Raw genomic sequence first — 25,688 nt, forward strand, 5'->3', positions numbered from 1 at the left:
AATACACTCCGATGTCTTGAGTTGTCATCCTCACAAAGAGTTTAGTGCATCCTTATCCATTGTCCAGTGATGAAAATGTTTGAAGTCGGCACAGTTGTGATGGAAGATTTGAACTAAGCCAACTTCCTAAAGAACACAGCTCTCTGAACCAGAAACTGTCACGTAATGTTTACCTCTCTGACGTTTCACTTTCCATCATCTGGTCAGCTAGTATTATTAACATAAATTAAATGAGTAGCCATAGGATTTGGATTCTTCCCTCTCAGTTTCTGATAATCCTAATGGCTTTGGCTAGATAAGCAGCCAAAAACATAATTGTGATTGCCCATGGCCAACTTGAAGCTATTGATCATTCACCTGCATATATTTCAGACACCTAACCTTTTCAGTGCAAACTTGCAAAACATTGTTTCTAATTGCATATTCCTAGAATGTGCATCTACTAGGATTTCAAGCAAATTTTACACCATTCATATTGTGAATCCTTTCGGTCATATTTTGGTTTCTCAGTCAGTTGAAATGGAGACTCTTAACATGATTATTCTTTTTCTTGTGTAGTGGGTATCTAGCTGCCAAAAATAAAACAATGTTACGTGCACTGTGTGATAGCCTTGGGAGCTACTGCTTAATGGACATGATAATCACTGGCTCACAAGCTGTGGAAGCTTCTTGCTATATTCCTGGATAAGTTTCATAGATTTAACTGTTTGAGCTCCTCCATGCACAAGGGGCCTAACTTTGGCTGCCTACTTATATATGTGTTTATTAGGATTGAGAACTTGTAGGAGATTACCATAGAAACACAATTCTGCACAGATTTAAAAGGTTTTGCATGAAGATATTTAACAGCGATGATAGATTTATTTGCATGTCAGGCAACCGACCCAATCTGATAATCCTGTAAAACTAGCTGTTCATTATGTTGGCATACGCTCATGATTCAATGGACTCTGGCATTTCTTCATTTTCAATAACTGTTATCTTAGTGTTTATCCTTGGTGGAATATTTCCTATTGCTTATTATAAATAAAGCTCTGTAATTTTTGGGGAGATGGGTAACACAATACAGACATAGACATGCCATACCAAACAAGGACATTTGTAGATAAATCCTTTAAAGAATAACTGTAAAGCTAAAATAACAGCAGAAAATGGTTGAAAACAACAGCAGGTCAGGCAACGTCTGTGGAGAGGGAAGCAGACTAAATGCTGCTATTTAAATTGTAGGCTTTACATTTTTTTTTGATGAAGTATTACAGGCCCTTTTCTCTGGTGAGGCCATCTGTCCTATTAGGTACATGAAGCAATTCCTCTGTTCATTTCAGAGTTTTATTATTGATGGGGTATTTTGCTTTCAATTCATCAAACTTGCTGCCAAAACTCAGCTTATTCATTGAACAACCTAAAGAATTTGACATGAGTGGAATCTATTTATGTAAGTGTCACTGACGATAATTCTGAATCATCCTTTGTTTTTGAGCTCAGTAACTTCAACTATTTACAGGTTTAGTATACAAATTTATTTCATTCACCCTCTACACATCATATTCAGACTAAATGTTATGTAATTTAGCATTAGCATGATCTTCAGACATTCGGGCTTCATTCTCATCTTCATTAGTCTTCATCAGGCAAGCATTTATCTACTGTATAGCCCTCAAGTTATGTTGTTTTCTTCTGTGCCTGGTGGCGCATCAACCGGTAACCTTGCCGTTTCTTTAGCATTTGTCTATTTTTTACGAGGCTGAGTTGCTAGCTCAGTGCTCAACCCAGCACAGACGGAATGCGTGCGAGGAGCCAGCCGGGTTCAAATCTGGGACCACACGCCTCAAAGTCTGGAGCAGATGCCACTACACCACCGGCTGGCTTATACCCCTTGAGTAGTGGGTGCATGAGAGTTGAATCTGACAGCCTGTTGTTGGTGATACCAATATATCCTTTATCTGTGAAGTTGGAAACTGCAGTTTAAGTGATAACTGAAGAATAATTGATTGTAACTAAATCTCGTTAAAATATGTACAAGTTATTTAAATTTGACAAACTGGAAAGAGAATTCTGCTATTCAATTAGATCAGACTGATTTCTGCCTGAAATCTCTTACTCACTCTATATCCAAATACTTATTCATCTTCAACTAATACAAATCTAGTAATCATAATCTTGAATACCAGTTTTTCAATGGTTTCCTTTTTGAAAATGTGCTTTTCAACTTTACTTGTCAGTTTCACTTTTGATTTCATTTTTCACACCAGTGGAGATAATTCCTTATATTTCATACTTCCTTTAGACACCGGATGCCATTTGGCCCATCATATCTAATCAAGCCCTCACTGTAATTCCATTCCCCCTATATTTCCTTGTAATGCATTCTTTCTCATATTGCCATTAACCTTCCTCAACTACCCACCCACATGAGAGGTGATACATTGTAGTCAATTTATTCAGTAACCAGAAGATCTTTGGCATACAGGAGGGAACAACAATCTTCCAGTCAAGATGGCGCCAAGCTGTGGTTTCCATCGAGAGAGTGATTTGGACATGGTTGTTTTTTTTAAGTTCATAGGGATGATTTTGGGTATAGAGAGTGGGGTTAGGTGTCAGGTTAGGGTTCATGGACAAGGATGTGGGGGAGTTTGAGATCAGATTAGGGTTTAGAGACAGGAATGTGGAGGAGTTAGAGGCCAGACCTCTGCTCCACTCTGTACTTGAAGTCAAATGATATGGATAGGTGATGAAAGACATCCATGTGCTGGGCTGTCCCAAGTCTGTGGGTCCCAGGATAGGATGTCTGTATGAGCAGGAGGCAGGAGGCATGAGGGCTGTTGAGCTGGTGAATCTGGAATTCAGGATCTAGTCATATTTTGTCCTTGTTGATTACTGTAGTTGCTAGTTGTGTTCTGTGTTGTTCTGCCAAGCGTTGTGGGTACGCTATGTTGCCACTGGAATTTTAGGCAAAATGTGCGGGCTGTCCCCTGCACATCTTTAGACGCATTGGTTGTTAATGCAAACAATTTCACCTCATGTTTCCCTGTGTGTGTGGTAAATCAGTCTGAATCTGAACGTAGAGGAAACTCATGAGCTCACAGGGAGAATGTGCAAAATCCACACAGCTAGCTCAGGATACCGAACTGAATGCGGACCTTGGAACTGTAGGACGCACTGCCACCTTTCTGCTCAACCTTCTAAACCCAGAAGTATTCAACCCAATTTTACTCCAATCTTCCTTTATACCCTCTGTATGGTTGGCGTGTTCTTCCTGATGTGTGGTACTCAAAACTGAAAACGCTATTTTATATGGGAACTGAGCAAGGATCTGCACAACTGAAAAATTATTTCTGCTTCATTCTATTCCACTCTCCTTCAGAAAACACAACAGTCCAGTAACATTTTTCTTTGACTATTTATTATTTGTAGGCCCAAATATTTTTCCGCAGTCTTTTGATTTGTAGCAATATTAAATCTGTATCCTCCCTGCAAGTAGTCTGTAATAGCTGATGTTCCCCCATCCACTGATGGGAACCGGAGAGAACAATTCAAAATAGACCAATGTGACAGGAGGGCTCTACAATGGATAGTTGAAACTGCCCAATGCATCAATGGCATGAGCCTACCTGCTATCAAGGGCATATACCTGTATACAGAACGGTGCGGGAAAATGGGCAGCAACATCACGAATTATCCTGCCCACCCTGATAAAGGAATGTTTGTCCCACTCCCTTCGGACTACATAGCATCCGTACCAGGACTACCAGACACAAAAACAGTTACTTCCTTCAAGCTGTCAGGCTGATCGATCCCTCCAACCATTAACCCCCCCACCCCCCACACACACTCCCACCACTACTTTATCATTTCCTGTCTGAGTCATCTTAGGCACAAATACTCCTAGCATCACCTTCTGTATATACAATCAGTCTATGTACAAACGTTGTATATCAGCTAACATTATGTATTTATATTTATTGTGTTTTTTATTCTGTCCTCTGTGCTGGAGTAACAATCATTTTGTTCTCCTTTACACTCATACTGAAGAATGACAATAAACAATCTTGAATCCTGAATACTGTGTGTCAATTAATTTTGCACAAATTAGTGTTCCAGATGTAGATAAGTACATTTCAGCCAAGGTACTCCTACACAATCTGCATGTAACAAAAATGTTGTGGAATGCTGGCTAATAATTTCACAAATACAGCGTGCTTCAGTAATTTGGAACTGAATTACTACTGATTGCTGAGTGCATTATATTGATTTTGTTTCAATGCAAATTGGAAAGGGGGCACTCTTTCACATAGACAATAGAAAAGAAGGAAGCAATTCGCATTATCAGGGAATATTCTTCCTATTTGAATAATCTACCTGCTCACATTTATCTTATTATTTTATTATTTCTGAGATTATGTATGCATGCAATAGACCATTCCAGCCCTTTGTGTCATGCTGCCAGCAACCTCTGACAATTCTGATTTAACCCCAACCCAATCGCAAAAATATTTACCAGTTAACCTACCTTGTACAGCTGTGGACTGTGGGAGGAAACCGGAGCTCCTGGAGGAAAACCATGCATTCCACAGAGAGGACTTACAGAGGGCACCGGGATTAAACTCTGAACTCCGTCACCCTAAGCTGTAATAGCTTTGCGCTAACTGGTACGAGACTCTGGCATTGTGTAATGTAACAGGTTATAACATATATAGTAAAATTATAAAATGTGTATTAAAATTAATGAAATGTTGTAAGTTTGTTATAATAGAAACAGATTTTTATGACCAAGTTTCGGGAATATATTAGATGCAGTTTAATAAGAGATATTATGTTGAGAGTACATACTGCTTTACAGCATACAAATTCATCTCAGACTTTTAAAGGTGACTTGTGTGAAACTGCTGCCTGTTCTTTATATTGCTGAGTAGAGGGCGTGCTTGTTTATCTTTAAACTCCCGTCTTTCACTTGTTCAATGAATTGAGTAAACAATTTCATATTTAATACAAACTTGAGGAAGTGGTTGCATATTCAAAAGGGAACCAAAATGATTGATTGTTTCCTTGTAAAATAATCATGCAACTATTTGCATATATTGCTGTTTCATGGAGCATGTACTGATTCAGTCTGTTAGACAATAGACAATAGGTGCAGAAGTAGACCATTTGGCCCTTCGAGCCTGCACCGCCATTTTGAGATCATGGCTGATCAACTACTATCAATACCCGGTTCCTGCCTTGTCCCCATATCCCTTGATTCCCCTATCCATAAGATACCTATCTAGCTCCTTGTTGAAAGCATCCAGAGAATTGGCCTCCACTTCCTTCTGAGGCAGTGCATTCAAGACCCCCACAACTCTCTGGGAGAAAAAGTTTTTCCTTAACTCTGTCCTCTGTCCTTATTCTCAAACCATGCCCTCTGGTACTGGACTCTCCCAGCATCCGGAACATATTTCCTGCCTCTATCTTGTCCAATCCCTTAATAATCTTATATGTTTCAATCAGATCCCCTCTCAATCTCCTTAATTCCAGCGTGTATAAGCCCAGTCTCTCTAACCTCTCTGCGTAAGACAGTCCAGACATCCCAGGAATTAACCTTGTGAATCTACGCTGCACTCAGAGTAAAGGACTACATGGGAAAACAAGTGTCGAATCCACACAGAATTGCTGGGCATGCTTTTATAGTCTAACAATTAAATTCGTTCAGTGTGGGAAAAATGCTTTTAGGATGTTGTTAATTTACTGGTCACTTTCATGAAAGGAATTATTATGCTCTGTATCTAATTGGAACGTGATCTTACAAAAAGCCTCACTCTCACTATTCTCATATTGTGCTATCTCTGTAAATCTCATAGCCTAGAAATTCTTCAGTACAGTGAAAGTCACATCACATTGTGAGAGTGCATAGAACCCCTGCAGGTTTTATGTGAGGACCCGACCCACCACTCTGCAGAACGAGGGCAGAACTCCTGCGTAGCAAATGCCTGACTTATAGACATTTTGTACACACTAGCAGCATTGATGGGGATGGATTTGCCTTCTGCGCTGGAGCTGGAAGCCACTTTGTAGGGATGGGCCATTTCCACCTGGCTTCTCTCCCCACCTGAACTGAAAGAAGTCAGGGGCGAGGCTGGGTTGAATAGGGCTAGAAGCACTGAGAAGACTCACAGGCTGAGTCAGTGAGTTTGGCTAGCAGCTGCTCTTGCCGCGCCTGCTCATTCTACTGCACAGCTGTTGTGGGATCTTCTCCCACAAAATGTTTCTGTTCATTTTCAACATACAAACAGTTCAGTTTACAGATTTTCCCCATGAAGAGAATGCTGTCATAACCCAGGAACTTCTTTTGGCAGAAGAAGTGGTGAGGAGTAGGGGTAGGATGACATTAATTGAAATCTTATGAATAGTTGCTGGATTTAGTGTTCCTAAGCTTAGCAAGGGTATAGCAGGGATGGAGTACGGTGGGAGCGGGAACACAATATAAGGGTGCTGCCAAGATGGCCTACAAAGAGGATTATGTACTTAAAGGGAATCTATCCAAATCTGGCCATATAGTTTGAGCTTAACCAGATAAGTTTCCTTTAAGCAAAATTTTTTTAAAAAATGCTGGAAATTTAAAGTGGAAACAGAGAATGCTCGCTACACTCTACAGGCCAAGGTGCATCTGTGGGAAGAGAAACGGAGTTATTCCTCTGACAAAGGCTCTTCCTGAAGATGATGCCTAACTTGCTGTGGGTATCTTAGCTTTACTGAAACAGGCTGCACATTGCGAAAGCTGATTTTGCACAAGGCTCTTGTGCCACCCAAGGCCATGCTTGTGTGGTTTACTTTTGTAAAAGCGGTATTCAGATTTGTGTTGAAAACCATTGTGCTCCCTAGCTTTGCCTGGTTATACAAATGCATGGAGGATTTGGAAATAATTTGACATCCTTTGACATCTTTTGCAATAGGATTTGTGTTCTTACTTAATGGAACAGACAATCCCTTATTTTGTGGAACATTTCTTTCTTTCCAAATCGTGCATCTTTCCAAATTTGCTTAAAATTTAATTAAGCATTGCATCTCTTCCAAACACTACTTGAATCAGTTTTACTCTAGGGCTAATGACTATAGTGCATGCATGCATTTGGAGGCTGACATCAGCATAATGTTATAATCACATGGAAATCTCTTCTTTCACACAAGGGATTTCAAGTTGTTTTTTACTTACATTTGAGTGCCTACAGCTACAGCTTTGGCCTCTTTTGTTTTCACTGAAGCATTGAATTAATGTCACGAAGTGGGTGAATATAAACCTTGCTTATCTTTAATCATTTGCAACAGGTAGATTCTTGGAAAAATAGTTGGGATGGGATTCCCTACCTTCCGGCTCTGCCTTGTAGCAGCTATAATGATGTCTTTGACTTTGGAGTCCTTTAAAAAGTCTGCAGTTGTTCAAGAAGTCCAAGAAATATAATGAGCTGGAAAAACGTGGCTACACTCTGCAGCTGGTATAAATTGGGAACTGGAGTAAAGGATTGCTTCAGTAAAGTGGTTCTTGGTGACAAATAGACCCATGTATAACTTTAGAAGTTGGTTTTCAAAGGTACTATCTTAAGGCAGTGATTACGGTTGCAAAGGTTTTGTTTAGCAGACCATAGTATTTTGTATGTAATATTAATATGGTTCTTACTCTTTAGAGAATCAATAAGAGTGCTTTCCTTTCATGTGCAAAATATTAAATAATTTAACAGTCCTCCTTTCTCTTTCTGTTTTAAGATGTATTTGATGGTACAGATTTGGGCATTGTTACTGGATTGGCAATATACAGGTCATCAGCATTATGACCAGTTGCAAAGAGGTGATGGTCATCTTCTAATTGTTGCTTTAGCTCTGGCTGGTTTATTGATATCCTGCGGGGAAAAATGAATCAACTATCTCTAGCTAGCCTGATCTCTATATCACTACGTTCTAAAATTATGTGGCTGATTTGTGGTTCCTAGGACTACTAGGGGAATACAACCTTCTGAAGAACAAAAGAAATGGTAACTTAAATAGATAATTGGGACCAGAAAAAATAGCTTAATGGATTATCACATTATCTCCCAACATCTATGTATATTTCCATATGTTTGCAGTTATACAAATGACCAACTTACTCTTCATTAGAAATTCTTGAATTTGTCAAGGATGTTGTAATATCTTTCATAATAGATAGATCTTATGTAAAATCCTTCAAAATACAGTACTCCAAGGTCATCTGACATTTAACTGTTAAGCATCACCCATACATATCTATTAAGTAACCAGGATAATAGGGTTTGATTTTTATGAAGATGTTTTTTACAATAACAGAGTATCTTCATTTATAGCAATTTCTTTTAGAAGTTTGACAATTGTTTGAAGAAGGTATTCATAGAAACATAGAAACATAGAAAACCTACAGCACAATACAGGACCTTTGGACCACAAAGCTGTGCTGAACATATCCTTACCTTAGAACTACCTAGGCTTTACCCATAGCCTTCTATTTTTCGAAGTTCCATGTAGCCATCCAGGGGTCTCTTAAAAGACCCCATCATTTCCACCTCAACCACCGTTGCCAGCAGCCCATTCCACGCACTCACCACTGTCTGTGTAAAAAAACTTACACCTGACTTCTCCACTGTACCTACTTCCAAGCAACTTAAAACTATGCCCTCTCGTGCTAACCATTTCAGCCCTGGGGAAAAGCCTCTGACTATCCACATGATCAATGCCTCTCATTATCTTGTATACCTCTATCAGGTCACCTCTCATCCTCCATTGCTCCAAGGAGAAAAGGCCGGGTTCACTCAACCTATTCTCATAAGCCATGCTCCCCAATCCAGGCAATATCCTTGTTAATCTCCTCTGCTCCCTTTCTATAGTTTTCACATCCTTCCTGTAGTGAGGCGACCAGAACTGAGCACAGTACTCCAAGTTGGGTCTGACCAGGGTCCTATATAGCAGCAACATTACCTCTTGGCTCCTAAACTCAATCCCACGATTGATGAAGGCCAATACACCATATGCCTTCTTAACTACAGAGTCAACCTGCGCAGCAGCTTTGAGCGTCCTATGGACTCAGACCCCAAGATCCCTTTGATCCTCCACACTGCCAAGAGTCTTACCATTAATAATATATTCTGCCATTATATTTGACCTACAAAATGAACCACCTCACACTTATCTGGGTTGAACTCCATCTGCCACTTCTCAGCCCAGTTTTGCATCCTATCAATGACCTGTTGTAACCTCTGACAGTCCTCCACACTATCTACAACACCTGCAACCTTTGTGTCATCAGCAAATTTACTAACCTATCCCTCCACTTCCTCATCCAGGTCATTTTTAAAAATCACAAAGAGTAAGGGTCCTGGAACAGATCCCCAAGGCACACCACTGATCACCGGCCTCCATGCAGAATATGCCACGTCTACAACCACTCTTTGCCTTCTATGGTAAAGCCAGTTCTGGATCCACAAAGCAATGTCCCCTTGGATCCCATGCCTCCTTACTTTCTCAATAAGCATTGTATGGGGTACCTTAACAAATGCCTTACTAAAATCCATATACACTACATCTACGGCTCTACCCTCAACAATGTGTTTAGTCATATCCTCAAAAAATTCAATCAGACTTGTAAGGCACGACCTGCCTTTGACAAAGTCATGCTGACTATTCCTAATCATATTATGCCTCTCCAACTGTTCATAATTCCTGCCTCTCAAGATCTTCTCCATCAACTTACCAACCACTAAAGTAAGACTCACTGGCCGATAATTTCCTAGGCTATCCCTACTCCCTTTCTTGAATAAGGGAACAATATCCGCAATCCTCCAATCCTCCGGACCCTCTCCCGTCCTCATTGATGATGCAAAGATCATCACCAGAGGCTCAGCAATCTCCTTCCTCGCTTCCCACAGTCGCCTGGGGTACATCCCCTCTGGTCCCGGTGACTTGTCCAACTTGATGCTTTCCCAAAGCTTCAGCACACCCTCTTTCTTAATATCTACATGCTCAAGCTTTTCAGTCCACTGCAAGTCATCCCTACAGTCGCCAAGATTCTTTTCCGTAGTGAATACTGAAGCAAAGACCCTTTCATTAAGACCCAACTTTGCTTTCTGTGATGCTCAACAGGTCTACCAAAGTAAATTGTGCTGTTTTACAATTGATGTATATCTACGTTTTTCAATACAGATGCCTGTAATCTGGAGTCTTACAGTTCTTTAATGAAGAATAAAAGCTTACAAAATCAAAGAAAAATTTCCAATATCAAATCTTCTTGCTGGAGTTTTTAGAGATTGAAAACAATGCAATATGAATCTATCCAACATTCTTCTGTGTTTCTTTTCTTGTCGATCTTTGTACTTTTAGCATTTTTTTTGGGTGGTAGAAATCATTTTCTCTGTCACCAAAAGATGTGAAGGCTTAGAAATTCTATTGCCTAGTTAACTTTCTTCTTGTACTAGTTAATAGTATCTGATTATACATGATTCTTTGGTAGAGTCTTTTTAGAATGTTCTACTGGATAATTAATGAGTCCACGCATTTAATATGAAAACATATGGAGGTGTTATAAGTGAATGTGCCGGGCATGCTCCATCACATCAAATAATATGCAAAATTGTTCTGTGCAGAAAAGTGGTTGCCAATAACTGCATCCCTTGTCAACTTCCTCTGATCATTCGTAACGATACCCTGGAAGTATGTCCCATATCCATGATTGTATCTGTTCCAGTAATCATCTCCCCTTCCACAATTCATTTGCACTCTCCCAGTCCACTATCCCAGGCCTCTCTCCTCTTTGATCCATTTCACTCTTGAATTACTTTTTGCACAAGTTCCTCTTTCTATACTTATGGCATTCATGGATGAGTGCTCTTTGTTTAAAGCCAATGTGCAAGCCTTGTTCCATTATCCATAGGGACTCTTCCAAGGTATAGTATCACAGGCAGAAGTCCCCACACAAAATTTTATGAAGCCTTGATTCCAGATCACAGAATATGATTTCAGTAAGTAGAATGTAACTTTCTTTTTTAATTAATATGCAAATTGAGTTAAAATAAACTTCAATGTTGAACTGCATCTATCTTGGTAATGGAACAATAATTTCTTTGTTAAAGGTTGATAAATTTGAAGGCATGGATGGATCTGTTTTGGCACCAACTTCCTGTAAAGCCTTTACGAAAAGCTGTGAATGACTTGTTTCTGCATTTTCCACTTCAGCTTTACTAAAAAAAACAATACAAATGACTTCGCAGGGTCCAGGCATCTGCAAGAATTTTGTAAACACCAGGCAATGTCTTCCTAGAGTCTTGACCTCTTGAAAATTGGTTTTACAGATTGAATTAAGTTATGCACTTTTATTTGATATATTGAATTCCCAGGGGCGATGGTTTCCTCATCTTTGGTACATGAGTGCTGGTAAATCCAATAAATAAATTAAAATCATACATATCTGTGCAGAAAGGAAATAGAGTAAAATAATATTCTAAATTAGAAATTAAACACTGTCTTGGTATAGATATTAAAAATAAATGTAACAGAAAACTTAACTTCAGTATTACAGAATAAATGTTAGATTAAACATTGAAGACAAAAGTGGCAACAATTTGCTATTGCGGAGCAGCCGACGATGGATTCAAAATCGAGATTCGAGCAGAGGTTTGGATTGGATGGAAAATATGATATGTTTTTTTTTAAACTATCCCATTGATTTAATGACAATAAAAATATATTTAAGTTGTAAAATATAACAGCTGTAAACTTTAAGTACAGTTTTAACCCCAGTCAAACTTGGACATTAAAGTCTGTCTTACTTAAACTAATAACGAGCGGAGCTTACAGAGGTTTATCACCTGTAATTTCGGTGGAATAAAATCAGAACCATGACGTGATTGTACTGCAATTTCCAGGTGCAATTTTGTGGACCAAAATTGATGCTATAAAACAAATCATCAATGAATATTATAGATATTACTCACCAGGTCAGAGAGAACATTAAAATCATCACCCCCCACTCCCCACCCCAGTACAACTGATTATTTTACCACCCGGTTACACAAGGATTGTTTTCACCTTAGGCAATAACATCTCAACCTACAAGTCTTTGAGATGCAGGAAACAACCATAGCACCTGGGGAAATTCAAATGGGTACAGTCAGAATGTGCAAACTCCATTTTGACAACAGTTGAGTTGAAGATCAGACCTGGATTGCTAGAGTTGTGAGGCAGCTGCATGACAGAAACACCCTATTTGTTCACAATTCACATCATTTAATTCGATGAAGTTACCACAATGAAAGTAACTGAGCTCTACAGAAATTCGACAGATTCTTCATGAATGAACAAATCTCCACGTAGTAATACTCCAGTGGCAAATCTTGTTAAAGTGAAGACTATGGCTCGTGTATTGCAGACTGTGTCTGTCTTTCAGGTGTTCCCAACCTTTTTTATGCCATGGACCCCTACCATTAACTGAGGGTCCATGGACCCCAGTTTGTTTATAGTTAAAGACACAGTGCATTCTGTATTTTATCTGTGTAGTATCAGCCATCAGCCTCGGAGCATAGCCACTGAAGTCAAAATCTTATCTGCAGCAGGCACAGTGGCTGCTTTGTTTGGCTAACTAGGCATGAAAGCATAAAATAAATTGTTTGGATTTCTCCAGATTTAGTTTCATTACACATGGGACAAACAGTGTTATATCAGATTTTAAAAATGTAATAATTTGTCTAGCTGCATATTTTTAAACATGGGAAGGTACTTAAATATTTCTCAAGAGATGTAGAAGACAGTGCCAAAAATTCTGTCTGGGCTTTCTCATAACTTTAATTCATTTTCCCATCATTTACTGGGTGAATAGACTCAGAAAACAGGGGGTGATTTTGATCTTGGGCAACCTTTGGCCGTTATGTCTCTGCATAGTCTGGCCCTCTGGGGATGAGCACTTGAAACCATAAATTGCTTGTTTCTCAGGCCTGAAACGGCAGCTCTAATGATTTTGAACTTATTTCGTCTACATGGATAAACATATGTATTTAATTGACAGGTACTCAGTCATAAGTACACCATACAAAGTTGTACAATAGTTTAAAGATCTGGTTTTGAACAGTAGTATAAAGCAGAAGGAAAATATTTTTAAACAAATGCAAAGACAAAGAAATCCATTGTGCTCAGAGAATTATAAAAGCAATAAAGATACAGAAATCTATTGATAGCAATGGTAAGAAATAGAATGAAAACCATGCAGGGGATAGAAAGACCAACATTGAAAATCCTAATGAAATATAAAAAGTAAGAGGCACTAAAAAGGCCAAGCATTGTTTGCTTATAATATTGTTTATTTGGGGGAATGTGATTTAAAGTACTACAAGTACAACTGAAATGTAAAATGGATTTTTTAAGAAACGGATTGGAATGTTAATGGAGAAAATAATAACAAAACTTAAAATTCAAGAACCTCGTGCAATTGATTGTTTCCTAATTTAACTTTATCCTAATTTTTCTCTAAGCTTTGTTCCCCTTACAATTATGTTGAGAACTGAGGCTTCTGAATTCTCCTCCAAAACCTATTTTTCTCTCTACCTCCCTTTACTATTTGAAGACTTCCTAGAATCCATATCCTTGTATAAGCTTTTGGTCAGCTCCTCTTTTACAAATTTATGAAAGATGTTTTGTTTGACCAGGGCTTTAGGATACTTTGTTAAAGGCTGTTTAAAGTATAGATGATCCCCATGATCTCACCATCATCCCAAATGGAAGTTATGTTCAATAATGGGATGTATTGCAGGTAACTTTTAATTTCTGTTTAAAAATTATACATTTCTATATACAAAAAAAAACTTTTTACTGTACTGAAAACATTCACAAGATCACAATGCAAAGCCAGGCCATTAAGAAATGAAACCAGGACCACGTACTCAAATTGTGATCTGGAAAAGTCCTTAATGAAATGCTAATTTGGAAAGGAGTCGTGCATAACCACAGGTGGTGTTAAAGGGTCAGTCTAAGAAAGTTCTGATCTTCAATTTGTGCAAGGTTTGTTCAACTACTTTTTGCAGTTTTGCAAGAGAAAAAACTTGGATTATCATTGGGGAGAGGGGATTTGAATGTATATTGATGACCTGCAGGTTCATGCTACTTTTGGTGGTCTTAAGTAATGTTTTGATCTTTGGCAGATGTCATTGTGGTTGATATCTGTAAGTTTTGTGTTTCACAGTTTGACAGTTCAATGTAACTTTTTTCAATGTACATAGAGTATATGCCACCATTTACTACATTGAGATTCATTTTCTTGCAGGCATTCACAGGAGAGCAAACAAATACAATAGAGTTAATGAAAGCTACACACAAAGACAGGCAAACAACCAATGTGCAAAAGAAGGCAAACTGCAAATAAACAAACAAACTAATGAATAAATAAATAATACTGAGAACATGAGTTGTAGAGTCCTTGAAAGTGAGTCCATAGGTTGTCAAATCAGTTCTGAGTTGGGGTGAGTGAAGCTATCTACATTGGTTCAAGAGAATGATGTTTGAAGAGTAATAATTGTTCCTGAACCTGGTGGTGTGGGACCTAAGGCTCCAGTACCTCCTTTCCAATGGCAATAGCAAGAAGCGAGCAAAGCCTAGATGGTAGGGGTCCTTATCGTTGTATGCTGCTTTGCTGTGGCAGCATTCCTTGTAGATGTGCCCAGTGGTGGCTTGGGCTTTGCCTGTGATGGAATGGGCTGCGTCTACTGCATTTTGTAGGTTTTTCTGTTCCTAGATATTGGTGTTTTCATACCAGACTGAGATGCAACCAGTCAGATTACTCTCTACTGTCCATCTATAGAATCATTCGCAGACATGTAAACTCAGTCGACTGGAAGTATATAAATAAATATTGTAGAGGATGAAATGCAGATTCCTTTTTTTATGCAAAGAAGATGAAGCTTTGAGTTTATAAGAAGTGGGGTAACCACAAGTGCCTAGTGTGGTGGGGTGGGGCTATACTGGGGCAACTGCAAGTGGAAGCCAGGTCTTAAGTAATGTGACCCAAAATCATTGTTCTATTTGGATGATGTGCAATCCATTTGTTTTGGAAGCCATTGTGTTTTCTTCAATTTACTCAGGATTTTGCATACCCTTTGAAACTACTTTTGGTAATTACTAGTGAGTAAATCTTGATCCTCACATTGAATTTCATTGAGTGTTCCTATTAAGTCAATCAGTGTGATAAAGATGATTTAGTTGAAATTAACTGTGGTTGAGTCAAATGGGCATTAATGTACTGTGGATTGAAGTAACTAAATATCATTCTTTAATCGGTGATAACTTCTAAGATTTTTGGTACACTTTTGATCTTTTTACAAGGAAGTTATAAGCAATAGAAAATAATTTATGGAGTGAGGGAATAAAAATATTTAGTTTCTTCAAATATCATTCACTGTTTTATTTTTGACTAAATTTCAGTTTTTTATCTGATATGGATAATTGGGTATGTTGCCAATATTCAGAGGGATCACTGCTATTGACAGGTCAATATGAACACTTTAATTTCAAAACCACTGTTAACTTTAGTTGAATTCTTGACCAACTATTGTTAGGTTGTCACAAATTGCAATTCCAATTCCATTTTCAAACAAGAAGCAAATGAGTTGTCTTTATATGTCTTAATATGTTCAATGAAGAATTTGGTCTTAAAGTGTGTGGCTTCCCCAGAAAAGCTGAGCCATCTGTGGTCAGCTGAGAAATGAATTTAAATGTGCCTTGAACAGATGTTTTAGGAAGACATCAAAGTACGGCCAATTTGTTACTCTATCTAACTAACCAAGACGTCACTCAGCTCCCTAGGGTCTTCAAATCTGTGGGACAGAGGAGAGAGACAGAAGAGAAAATCCAGCTATTTTTAGCACACAGTGTTCTGTACATTTGCTTGCTGTGAAATCTTATGAACTCCCACTCCCTCCAAAACTGTTTTGTCAAGTGTTAGCAAGCATGAATAAAATACAGAGATCAAAGCCTAGAATTTGCCCTTTTTAGTGTTTATCAAGACACAATAAATCTGCTTGCGAAAGTCACATAAGGAGCAGAAAATTATGTTCTGTGATTCACTGTAATGTTAATAGGTTACTCCATAACCATATAACCATATAAAAATCACAGCACGGAAACAGGCCATTCCGGCCCTCCTAGTCCGCGCCGAACTCTTAATCTCACCTAGTCCCACCTACCCACACTCAGCCCATAACCCTCCACTCCTTTCCTGTCCATATACCTATCCAATTTTACCTTAAATGACACAACTGAACTGGCCTCTGCTACTTCTACAGGAAGCTCATTCCACACAGCTATCACTCTCTGAGTAAAGAAATACCCCCTCGTGTTTCCCTCAAACTTTTGCCCCCTAACTCTCAAATCATGTCCTCTCGTTTGAATCTCCCCTACTCTCAATGGAAACAGCCTATTCATGTCAACTCTATCTATCCCTCTCAAAATTTTAAATACCTCGATCAAATCCCCCCTCAACCTTCTATGCTCCAATGAATAGAGACCTAACTTGTTCAACCTTTCTCTGTAACTTAAGTGCTGAAACCCAGGTAACATCCTAGTAAATCGTCTCTGCACTCTCTCTAATTTATTGATATCTTTCCTATAATTCGGTGACCAGAACTGTACACAATATTCCAAATTTGGCCTTACCAATGCCTTGTACAATTTTAACATTACATCCCAACTTCTGTACTCAATGCTCTGATTTATAAAGGCCAGCGTTCCAAAAGCCTTCTTCACCACCCTATCTACATGAGACTCCACCTTCAGGGAACTATGCACTGTTATTCCTAGATCTCTCTGTTCCACTGCATTCCTCAATGCCCTACCATTTACCCTGTATGTTCTATTTGGATTATTCCTGCCAAAATGTAGAATCTCACACTTCTCAGCATTAAACTCCATCTGCCAACGTTCAGCCCATTCTTCTAACCGGCATAAATCTCCCTGCAAGCTTTGAAAACCCACCTCATTATCCACAACACCTCCTACCTTAGTATCATCGGCATACTTACTAATCCAATTTACCACCCCATCATCCAGATCATTTATGTATATTACAAACAACATTGGGCCCAAAACAGATCCCTGAGGCACCCCGCTAGTCACCGGCCTCCATCCCGATAAACAATTATCCACCACTACTCTCTGGCATCTCCCATCTAGCCACTGTTGAATCCATTTTATTACTCCAGCATTAATACCTAATGACTGAACCTTCTTAACTAACCTTCCATGTGGAGTTTTGTGCCCAAACTGACATTGTTAGCTTAAGAACAGCGTTCAACTGTTGTCCTGCATTTGAGAACATGTGGAAGGCTTGATTTCTGCAGTCAGATGTTTGTACATTACAAACAACACAAATATACAGAATTATTGTACCTGAATGAATAGCTGCTGCAGTGAAGCAAGAGGGATGAGAAACATCCACCAGGTGGTTTAGAAGGACCTAGATAAGCTGATAAAAACCACTGTTTCCACTTGAGCAGGTGGGCTGCAGATACACATAAAATTTTAGTCAGCATGTTTGACGTGGATGAGTGCAGTCTAAGATTGCCTGTACTGTACATGGGGAAGTTTTTAATCCTGCTCCTGTGGACTGAACGAAAAATAGATCAATTTTTTTTGGGGGGGGTGGCTGACCTCTCTAATGCAGCAGTGAGCAGCAAGCTGTAAGACGTGACAGGAATCAGCAGCAAGATCTTGGAATGATCCAGAGGCTAGGAAGCTGAGAGTTTCATGATCTTGACCTCCATGAGCAAAGTGCCGAGGCACACCCGAGGCTGTAATTTGAGGATTGTGTCAGCAATGGCAAAGAAAGCAGACTGAATATTGGATTCAAGTGGAAGATGGTAAATAAAACGTTGACAGCACACACAAAATGCTGGAGGAACTCAGCAGTCCGGGCAGCATCTATGGAAAAGAGTAAACAGTTGACGTTTTGGGCCGAGACCCTTCATGAGAACATACTCTCTTTTTGCTATTGCCATTGGGAAGTGCAATAAAACCTTGCTTTCCTTTGAGTAAATATGAGCCGTCACTTTTCTGATCAGTGAGAATTTTGAGGTACTAAATATTCATTGGTGTACTCTATAAGAACAGCACTGTGAATTATTTCATAGTGTAGTCTCATAAACAGTGGTGATAAGTATGACCAGGTAATCTTTTTTAAGGCATGTAATGATGCTTGCTAAAGGTAATTATTGGTTAGGAATTCACCTTGGAAGAGAAACCAGTCTTACAATCGTTTTGCTGAAGGGATGGTGAATTCATGCTTCATCCAGATGACAGGTTATCTTGCACTAAAACAGCCCCTCAGAGCTGCAATCCCAACTTAAATTGGCACTTCACTCTCCAAAGTGGAACTTGTAGTCCTAATTATCAGACAAAGGAAAGATTCCAATTCCAAAGCATGATTAACATTGATATGACTAATTTTAGGATTAGAGCTGTTTGGTTGGAACCTGATAATGTACTTCATTCTACATTATCATTTTCTGACTGGAGTTATAGGCATCCTGCTTTCCTAACCACTTTCACTCGGGCTTCATTTTTGCCTCTGGGACACTTTGGGAGCCCTGGCATCAGGAGCCTCTCACTCGGGGCCATACCTCTTTATCAAGAGCTTGATTTGTGCTGGGGAAACAAGTTGTCAAGTCCATGACTTAGCTGCCATTCCTCTCCAATTATTACACACTGACTTCCTTCAGTGCTCGTCGTCCCTTCAGGGGGTACATGCATGATGTCATTTACCATTGGTGTATGAGACTCCCAAAATTGCTTGCAATTCATGTGCTCCAGTGGGGGAGAAATACCATGATCATCTCCTTCTTCAACTTAAAAGTTCCTGTACAAGCATTAAAATCATCCACTCATGGCACTGGAAAAATTTGGCGCGGGTTCCCTCAGCAGCATGACTTTAGCCAGTACTGTTTGGTCTGTTGAATTTCTAGCCCTCCTGCTTTCATCCATGTTTGACAATTTGTGCTTTGTACTGTTCGCACGTTAGTTATGCTTTTACTCAGCACATTAATATTTTAAATGTTCAAACCTTATTTCTTCAAACACATGAGATAAGGCAGGAACTGATACTTCAACATGGATTGCTGTTTGACAGTGTACAACACAATTATGACCTTCTGCAGCTTCCACAATTTTCATCAAGAACATTGTACATTTGGTCACAAGTAATTAAGGTGCGGTAGTGAGGAATAGAAATTCTTTCCTAAAAGACATTAGCTGCTTGGCCAATGCTTTAGATTCTACATGATAAACTGGAAATGACATATCTATGATCTTGGCCAATTTAGTAGTGGCCTCTGGAACAGCTGTGGTATTTCTGTGGGAGTGCAGTGAAAATTTGGCATCATATTTATCCAGGCTGTTGCATTAACCCATTACATTTTGTTTCAGTAACTAGATCCAGAAACCAATTTGCTGCACATTATTATGAAAGGATTTGGAAGATTTTTAATTAGATAAAAGAGTGACATATATGGTATCATTAAAACTTCTAAGAAGCTAAACAGTTTTGAGAAAGGGGAAAAGTATTTAAAGTTGACCAACTCACACCTTAGAAAAAATTTAGATAAATAGTATAAGGCCATAAGACGTAGGAGCAGAATTAGGGCGGTCAAGATGACGGCAGTGTACAATGCTCCCTTGGTTGACATCTTCCAGATAACTCACAAAATGTTCTTATTTACCTCTCTTACATCTGTTTTCGACTTTAACTGTTTTTCTGGGACTTTTAGAGCCTGTGATTTACAGATTGGAGATTGTTTGAGCAACCCAACGCTTTGCTGTCTGCAAGAAGAAGATTCTGGAAAGCGACCATGTATTCAGATGGCCTCGATGTGAAGAAACTTCGAGACGGGGAGCAAGCTGCTGTTTGACTACATTTTACTAATTAAAGCATCTATAAATTGCTAATTGAAGTGTTGAGGAAGATTGAGACATCAAGAAGAATGGGGATGGCGAGCACGAGTTCAGCGCCGACTGCCTGCCTTCAAATCGCTGCCAGAGGAGTCTGCGAGCGGCCTATCGCTATGTGGATTGTTGTGGCAGCTGGACTGTGCTCGTGTGGAGAATCTCTCTTTCGATGAACGTTAGGATGGTACTGTGGTTCTGCATTCATGGATTGAACTATTGCATTTATGGTCTTGGGACTTCTTCAGACCTATGGTTTTTATATTCTGTGTTTTTTTAGTCGCCAGCTCTTCTGTTTTGTTGTGTGAGCGGGTGGGGGGGGGCGGGGTTTGGGGAGTGTTGATGCTCTGCTGTGTTCTGTTAGTTCTTTGTGCAGGGGAGGAGTTGTTCCTGCTCTGTTTTGTGCGGGTGGGGGGCTTTGGGGAAGTTGGTGATTGATATGCCATTCTTCTTTGTATGCCGGGGTGGTTTTAATGTTCCTCTCTGAATGACTTTCATGCTCTTTCTTTGCTTTGTGGCTATCCGGAGAAATAAAGATTTCAGCATTGTATATGGATGCATGCTTTGATAATAAATTAGCCTTTAAACCTTTGATATGCACTAATTCTTTTTTATATTATAACAGTGACAAAATTCAGAATGTGTTTGATTGACACTAATGTTTTGAGATCATAAAGAATACAATACATCTGTATGTCTTTCCATCCTTCATTAATTTATTGCTGTTGGATGTGAATAGTCCTAGAAATAAAATGAACTCAAACAAAAAAGGAATCTAGACTGCATGTGAAATCGGGTTATCAATTTTCTGTCAACCAAAGTAGAAGTTTCCCTTCCTAGTTACTAAAGCTAAAACTTCAGCAAGGCTTTTGATGAGTTCCTGTATTAGACGTTGTTTAAGAAGTTTCAGTCATTTGGCATTCAGGATGAGGTAGTAAATTAGATTAAACATCAGCTTTGTGAGAAGAGCCAGTGAGTGGTAGTAGATGAGGCTTTTTTGATTAGAGGCTTGTGACTAGTGATGTGTCACAAGGATCGGTGCTGGGTCAGTTGTTGTTTGTCATCTACATCAACGATCTGGATGATAATGTGGTAAACTGGATCAACAAATTGGCAAATGATGCAAAGTTTAGGAGTGTAATAGACCGTAAGCAAGGCTTTCAAAGCTTACAGTAAGATCTGGACTAGCTGAAAAAAGGGGCTGAGAAAGTAGCAGATGGAATTTAATGCAGATAAGTGGGAGGTGTTGCACTTTGAGAGGACAAGCCAGGATAGGACTTGCGTGGTGAGATATAGGGCATGTGGAGTGCAGTAGAACAAAGGGATCTAGGAATACAGATTTATAATTCCTTAAACGTGGTGTCACAGGTAGATAATGTCACAAAAACAGCTTTAAACATGTTGGCCTTCATAAATCAAATAATTGAGTACAAGATTTAGGATGTTATGTTAAAGTTATATAAGAAGTTGGTGAGGCCTAATTTGGAGCATTTTGTGCATTGCTGGTCACCTGCCTATAGGAAAGAAATCAATAAGATTCAAAGAGTGCAGAGAAAATTTACAAGGATATTGCTGGGACGTGAGGACCTGAGATAGAGGGAAAGGCTCAATATGTTGGGACTTCATTCCATAGAGCATAGGTCCTATGCCATAGGAAAATGAGGAGAGATTTCATAGTTCAAAGTAAATTTATTTTCAAAATACATATATGTCACAATATGCAACCCTGAGATACATTTTCTTGCAGGTATATTCAATAAATCCATAATAGAATAATAACCACAAAAATTAATGGAAGACCACACCAATATAGGAATTCAACCAATGTACAAAAGACAGTAAATCGTGCAAATACAAAAACAAGGAGATAATAATACTAAGTAAATAAGCAATAAATATCAAGAATATGAGCTTAAGAGTCCTTGAAAGTGAGTCCATAGATTGTGGGACCTTTTCAAAGATGAAGTTATCACCTTTGGTTCAAGAGCCTGGTGGCTGAGGGGTAATAACTGTTCCCGAACCTCGTGATTTAAGTCCTGAGGCTCCTGTACCTTCACACTGAAGGCAGCAGTGAGAGGAGAGCATGTCCTGGGTGGTGGGGGGTCCTGATGATGGACGCTGCTTTCCTGCGACAATGTTTTGTATAGATGTATTCAGTGGTGGGGAGGGCTTTACCTGTGATGGACTGGACCATATCCACTATTTTATGATGGATTTTCCGTTCAAAGGCATTGGTATTTCCATACCAAGGCTGTGATGCAGCCAGCCATCCACCACACATCAATAGGTTTGCCACAGTCATGCTGAGTCTTTGTAAACTCCTAAGGAAGTAGAGGTTTTGCTGTGCTTTCTTCATAACTGCATTTATGTGCTGGGCCCAGGACAGGTCCTCCAAAATAATAACATTGAGGAATTTAAGGTTGCTGAACCTCTCCACCTCTGATCCTCCAATGAGGACTGGCTCATGGACCTCTGGTTTCCCTCTCTTGAGGTCAATAATCAGCTCCTTGGTCTTGCTGACATTGAGAAATTGGTTGTTGTATGGCACCACTCAGCCCGATTTTCAATCCCCTCCTATATGCTGGTTTATCACTACCTTAGATTAGGCCTACGACAGTGGTGTCGGCAAACTTGAATATACACTGGAGCTGTATCTAGTCTCACAGTCACATGTAAACTGAGTAGAGCAGGGGGCTAAGCACACAGCCTTGTGCTGCACCTGTGCTGATGGAGACCATGATGAAGACATGGAGGAGACTGACTGGGGTCTGTACATGAGGAAGTCAAGGATCCGAATGCACAGTGAGGTACTGAGGCCAAGATCTTGAAGCTTATTGATTAGTTTTGAGGGGGTGTTGGTATTGAATGCCAAGCTATAGTTGATAAAGAGCATCCTGCTGTGGACCTGTTGCTCTGTTAGGCAAATTGCAGCGGATCCAAGTTGCTTCTCAGGCAGGAGTTGATATAGTTCACCAACAACTTTTCAAAATACTTCATCACTGTGTATGTAAATGCTACTGGGCAATGGTCATTATGGCAGGTTACCACGGTCTTCTTGGACACCAGTATAATTGAGGCCTGCTTGAAGCAGACTGCCGAAGCTAGAGATTAAAGATCTCAGTGTACACTCCAGGCAGTTAATCAGTACAGGTCTTTTGTATTTTGCCAGGTACCCTTTCCAGGCTGGATGCTTTTTGTGGGTTCACCCTCCAGAAAGCATCTCGTATGTCAGCCTCAGAGACTGTAATCATAGGATGATCAAGGGCTGTGGGAGTTGGTGATGGTTCCTCCATGTTTTGATGGTCAACACAAGCATAGAAGGCTTTGAGCTCATCTGGAAGCAAATCTCTGTTGTTTCCTATGTCGCTTGATTTAACTTTATAAGAAGTGATTGTATCCAAGCTCTGCCACAACGTTGAACATCCTTCGTTGATTCAAGTTTAGTCTGTAATTGCATCTTCACTCATGTGATGGCTTTCCAGCGATCACACCTGAACCTCTTGTAACTTCCCTGGTCTCCAGACTTGAATGCCTGTGATCTAGCCTTCAGCATGGTTAGTCCAGGGCTTATGATTGGGGAGAACTTTAGATGATTTTGTGGGGACACACTCATCTACAACAGTTTTAATAAAGTCTGTGACAACCATGGTGTATTCATTCAGATCCATGGATGAGTCCTTGAACGTAGCCCTGTACACTGATTCAAAACAGTCTTGTAGCTGCTCCTCTACCTCCTGCAATCAGCTCTTTGTTATTCTAATCTCTGGAGCTTTGTTCTTTAGCCTCTGAAGGGTAGATAAATGATCCAATTTACTGAAATGTGGTCTAGGCACCTTGATAGATACATACCAATTATGGGGGTTATAGTTAGGGTAAATGCAAGCAGGTTTTTTCACCTGAGGGTCCAGAGGGTCGTGAGAGTGTGGAATGAGCTGCCAGCACAAATGGTCCATGCAAGTTCGATTTCAAAGTTTAAGAGAAGTTTGGATAGTTACATGGATAGTGGGGATATGGAAGGCTATGGTCCTGGTGCAGGTTGATGGGAGTAGGCAGTTTAAATGGTTTCAGCATGGACTGGATGGCCCGAAGGGCCTGTTTCTATGCTGTACTTCTCTATGACTCTAACTAGAAGTCACGGGTTAAAGGTGAAAGGTGAAATGTTTAAGTGGACCATGAGGAGGAACTTCTTTGCTCAGAGAGTAGTGAGAGTGCGGAATAAACTGCCAGGAGAAGAGGTGGATGTGGGTTTGATTTTAGAGAAATTTGGATTGCTACGTGGAGGGGGTGGAATTGAGGCCTGTGGTCCAGGTGCAGGTCGATGGGACTAGGCAGATTAATATTTTGCCACGGTCTAGATGGGGCAAAGGGCCTGATTCTGTGTTCAAGAGTTTTGTGACTATGATTCTAATCTTGTAGGATTGAGGATGTTGCCGCAGAAGTGAATGGGAAATCATGTCATTAAAAAAAAAATCTCATCCAAAATAAAGCCACTGGATTGTTAACTGGAGAAATGTTGGACTGAAAGGGAAGCAAATGACTGAAGTGAAACTTCCGAGATGAGAAATTTGGCAGAGAGGTTTTTCAAGATGTAAATACAGAAGGAAGTGAGATTGGGTGAGGACAGGAAATTCTGAACAGAGAGCAATAAAAAGAATCCAACAGAATTGACCCAACACACGAGATGGTGATGGGAGCAACAGTAGATTCACTTCAAGGAGCAACTGGTTGCTGCAGCTGACTCGTGACTCTTCAGCTGTTAGGCAAATGCACTTCATTACTCTGCTTTCATGACAGTATTCAGCCAAGGGCAGAATTCCTATCATCAGCAACATTACAGGGTGTGTGTTATTTGATTCTTTTGCTTTGATGATTTGCAGTTTCTTCCAAGCGATTTGGAAAGTAAAGGCACAACATGTAGCTTGATGCATACTTTTCCCTTCATTAACATCTGATGAGACATTTCTATAAATTTCAGATTCCTGTTGCCAATTATAAAACTTGAGGGGATAGTATTACACGGCAATTTGTCATATGCATCTCCCAATACTGGAAAATGCATTCTTGACGATGCCACTCACATCAAAAAGCTTTAGTAAATGATTTTAAAAAAACAAGGGATTATGCTGAATTTAAACAATTATTGTTCCCTAAAACATTTTCTCATTTACCCTCCTATTATTCTGCCCAAATGTGCATTACTGAACAATGAGATTTGATCCAAGAAAAAGTTTTCCACTTGTGACCTCAATAGGTTACTTGTGGAACCTTCCAATCGGATGAATCTTTGGCCATTTTTTATTTCCCTTCCTTTGTCAGAAATTGGGACAATTCAATTTTGGCTCAATGATAAAGATCATTGTGAAGTGTCATTGAAGTTTTGCATTTGTAATATTAAAGTTACAAGCCTGAAAGTTTGGATGAGCATGACCTTGATCTATGTCCCACATATTCGTGTTTTATTTAAGAGCTGACAGTAACTCTGATGGGTAGATTAGTGTACACATTTTGAATATAGTGATCTTCCATGTATTTGATTTACTTGCCCTTTGTGGTTGGTGGATGTGCATAATGCCACCATTGCAATGTGTCATTGATACTAGTATTGCAAAATAATGGTTTCTTAACATTATTCATGAATGCCATGCTCCTTGAAGACTCATGTGGCCTTACTGGAGTCTGACAGTTTTCTCAACTATTAATTAAAATACTCATCCCTAATTTTCTCTAGGTTCTTGAGGCAG

Source organism: Hemitrygon akajei, chromosome 15, assembly GCF_048418815.1.
Source record: "Hemitrygon akajei chromosome 15, sHemAka1.3, whole genome shotgun sequence".
NCBI lineage: Eukaryota > Metazoa > Chordata > Chondrichthyes > Myliobatiformes > Dasyatidae > Hemitrygon > Hemitrygon akajei.